Consider the following 4,058-nt stretch of genomic DNA (forward strand, 5'->3'; position numbering starts at 1 on the left):
GCTCACAAGGCCAACAGTGAGAAAGCCCCAGACCACACCACATCCCACTTCCTGATTCGTAAAGGTGATGTGTACGGGTGGGGAATCGAGTGTCAAAAAGTGTCGAGCATAGAGTAGACTGAAATGATTGATAGATAAGAGACAGGCCTCTCCCCCCATAGCCCCCTGTCAGCCTTGCATGGCCCTGGCAAGGGAGAAGGAGCCTCAGTCATACCCTAAACATGAGTCAAAGGCCTGGAAGCCCTTTAGCTGGGCTCACTGCCAAGACAATACTGTCCGGGGGCTCTGGAGGTCTTCTGCCTCAAGCCTTTGTCCATCCTTGATCAGGTCAAATGTCCATCTAGTGGTTGTGGCCAACTACATGCCTCTGGGAAGCATGCCCGTAAAGCACAGTGCTCCTGGCCATTCCTTTCTGTTTGTCCTAGGATCTAATAATCAGACAATGTTCCTAACCATCTGAGCAGTTGAGCTCTTGACTAAGCTGCCTGGGAAGGTTGAGGTTGAACGTTTCCAAGAAGAGGCCAATGTTTGTTACATAAGGTTTTAAAGGGTGTGGGGCTCTTGTTTTTGTGTGATTCAAGGACATACATCAAGAAGTGTCAGCACTTCAAAAGACACATATGCAGGTGCGATTGACTGAGTCAGTTCTGAAGCCGGGGCTATCCCCATTTAAAAGATCTGCACAAAGAGGTTTTGCAATGACTGGTTCTGTTTACCACTTAGCCAGTCAGCTGCAGTACTAGGACCAGAAGATCCTAGGAGTTTACGCATGCACATTGTTCATTGCTTGAGAAGTGCATTGTCAACTGAGGGGTTTTGCATGTGTGAAAGAACCATCACAGTTCAAATGGCCACAGGGGCTATCAGCAAAGAGGCAAGGCAAAAAGAGAATAAAAACACATCCCTTGTAGCCATAATGTCCATATCATCTCCAACTCAGGCACATCTGCACCACACATCTAAAGCACTGGGCTTCTGGGTGCCTCAGAGCATCTGATCAGACAGACCCTCACCACCTCAAGTGGGAACTCCCCTTCAGCTGCATGTGAAAAGTCTCCATTGCTCCTTTAAGACTGGGTTTGCTGCTTTTCTTGCTACTGAAGCATCAACTTAATCTGCTCCAAGAGCACTGCTGTTCCAACCTCCATTTTAACACTTAACTCCCAGGTCTTCTCCCAGGAAGCAATATTCCACTTCTAATGTCAGTGCTATGTGCACACTAGTCTGTGAGTGGTGAAAGACATTATGGGTGCTAGTGCTTACCTCAGCTTCAGTTTCCTTGAAATTAAGGTCACTGGAGTTGGTGGTGTCTTTTAGATATATGGTTTTATTTATGAATATATATAAGCTGACTTGTGGCATTAATGTTCCAGCACCTCTTGCTCCCCCATTAGGGTTCCAGCGAGGCCCCCAAAGCCATAGCTTTGGTTTCAGTACAGGGAGCAAGTCAAACTTCTGTGTCTTCTCAGTCACCAGCTCCAGATGAGACTAGCCCAGACTAGCCCTTGGCTTATCGTTCTTTATGGCAACACATATGTACTTGGCCAACTCTTTAGAAATGTAAAAAAGGCGCTTAGCAGGCTTGGCTGGGGTCATTAAATGAACAAAGAGACTGGTTTGACTGCTGCAGCTGTTCCTTCTACTATAGACTCCCATCTTACAGATATAAAACCACAGGCCTGGAGCAGACCCAAAGAGACCACTGAAAGCAACCCGCAAACCTGTAGCACTATAATGAAGATGATTTCAAATTACAAGGTCAGATGTTTTGGACAGCAGCTTCTATCAAACTGTGCTATACAATGATTTTTAAAAGGTAAGAAAAAAAGCACTGACTATAGGCTCATAATTGGGGAAATAAAAGTGAAAGGAGAGTCAGGCTGCAATTCTATGCTCAGAGTCAGTCCCATTGAAATTGGTGGGACTTCTAAGCAAGCATGTATTCCTTGCATGATTATTCAGGAAAAGCCAGACTGAAGAGATGTATTCTCAGTAGAGCTTTAAATTTATTGCACTAACATGCCCATAAAGATAGAGACCAGAAGTTGCCCCTCTGCACACTGCAAACCGGATAAATTGTTGCAGGCATTACACACATGCTGCAACTTATTATATAGGCTGAAACAGAATGTTTCTTTCAAAGCTAATTCCACTGAGGGGAGAGGATCCCTGGGGACACCATGGTGGGCCTTTGGGGACACATGTGTACCTGAAAGCACCACATTGGTAACCCATTATATAGACATATATTAGACATATATTGCAAACAATACATGCCCATCCCTAAATCTGCTTCTTACCCCTTCCCTGAAAAAAAAGAAACCCCCAATTTCTCTACAATTCTGTTTGTACTGGCTCATCCCACTTTTGCAAGGATTTTGGAAGAGCCAATAACATAAGCACTCTGAGATACAGAAAATGTTTCCCCCCTCACCTTCCAAATGTGAGACAGAATGGTCCTCACAGAGGTAAGTTCACCCATAGCAATGCTTGTACATTTATTTTTCAGTACCACTCCCTCCAACAGCGATCTCGGTTGGTGAGTGCCAGTAGGACTGCAGTCAAAACAGAGCTGCTGTGAAATGCGAGGGAGGTATTTGCATGCGTATAGGAACCCTAAGCTTTGCAGAAGTAGGAAAGATTTGGGGAGAGGGTTAAGGGGCAAACTCCCCCCCCAACTGCCCAAAGAGTACTGAGCATGCTCAGTGACCACAGAATACTGTCATGGCTTCCTCCAAATAATCCTGTAGTTTATTAAGGCTGCCAAGAATTGTTAGAAGACCCCATTCCTTGCACATAGCTACAATTCCCAGAGTGTTTTAATAATCAACCCCTTTTCTATGAAGAAAACTGTCTTGCTGCCCTCAGCTACCCAGTGCAAGAGCAACTGAAAAAACTACAAAGTGGAGGCTTTTTAGCACCAGTAAAAAATGGTACTTCTTGGATGGGCACAGCATCAGGCAAATGTTGTATTTGCATTGACCCAAAGCCATTGAACCAAACACTGAAGAGATGCTACTACCCTCTACTCACAATAGATGGCATATTGCCATAACTTTCAAAAGCTAGAATCTTTACAGTCTGAGACGCAGAAAGGATTTTGACATGCAAGACTAGACGAAGACTTCTGGCTGCTTGTTACATTTATAACATCTTTTGGATGGCTTTGTATACCAATGGGGATTAGGAGAGCTCCGTATGTGTTTCAGAGGAGACTATCCCAAGCACTGAAAGGGTTTCTTGGAGTGAAACTAAGAGCAGGTAATAATTGTGCTGCTCTCCTTCAGTATTTTGGATTGCTATGCAGAGTAGCCAACTGACCAGGGAACACACTTGCTCTTGTGCCTTTAACACCAGCTCGATGTGCAGGACATAGCAGGCAAAACTCTGCAAGCTGTGCAAGGCACAGGAGCAAAGTTGGGTTAAAAGCAACCCTTGCAACTCTGTGGGTATGTTTATGCATTGTTACTTAGCATTTCCAGGAAGCTCTTTTCCATAGAACAATTGTTTCAAATTGAGCGCAACTCAGCAACAATACGCACCACTGAAGCTGCAGCGAAAACCCCCAAATAAGGACCTGTTTAGACTCTGATGGTGGCATCTATTCATAACCACCTCACTGGACAGCCTCCTTAGGCTCTTTGGACCTTGCAGTTGTTCACAGTCTTAGAAACCTCCCGGACCTGTGCTGCATGAAACTCCTTTAAGAAGTGATGTGACTCAGATTCTGAACCCACCATATCAAGGAACAGAAACCTGGGAGCTCCCCCCCCCCCTTATCATTGGCCTTTAATTACCAGCAATCAGTACATCAAAGAGCTGAACATTATTTGATAAAAAATATGCTAGAAACCTAAAGATCAACTTCACAGCCTGGCAAAGCTGGATGAGCACAATAAGTGCTCAGTTTGTGTGAGATTGTCTGCTCCATAGTTATGGCAACCATCTTGGATGGCTTTAATAATAATAATAATAATAATAATAATAATAATAATAATAATATATTATTTATACCCTACCCATCTGGCTGGGTTTCCCCAGCAACTCTGGGTGGCTTC

The sequence above is a fragment of the Podarcis bocagei genome, assembly GCF_964188305.1.
Source record: "Podarcis bocagei genome assembly, chromosome: 10".
Classification (NCBI taxonomy): Eukaryota; Metazoa; Chordata; class Lepidosauria; order Squamata; family Lacertidae; genus Podarcis; species Podarcis bocagei.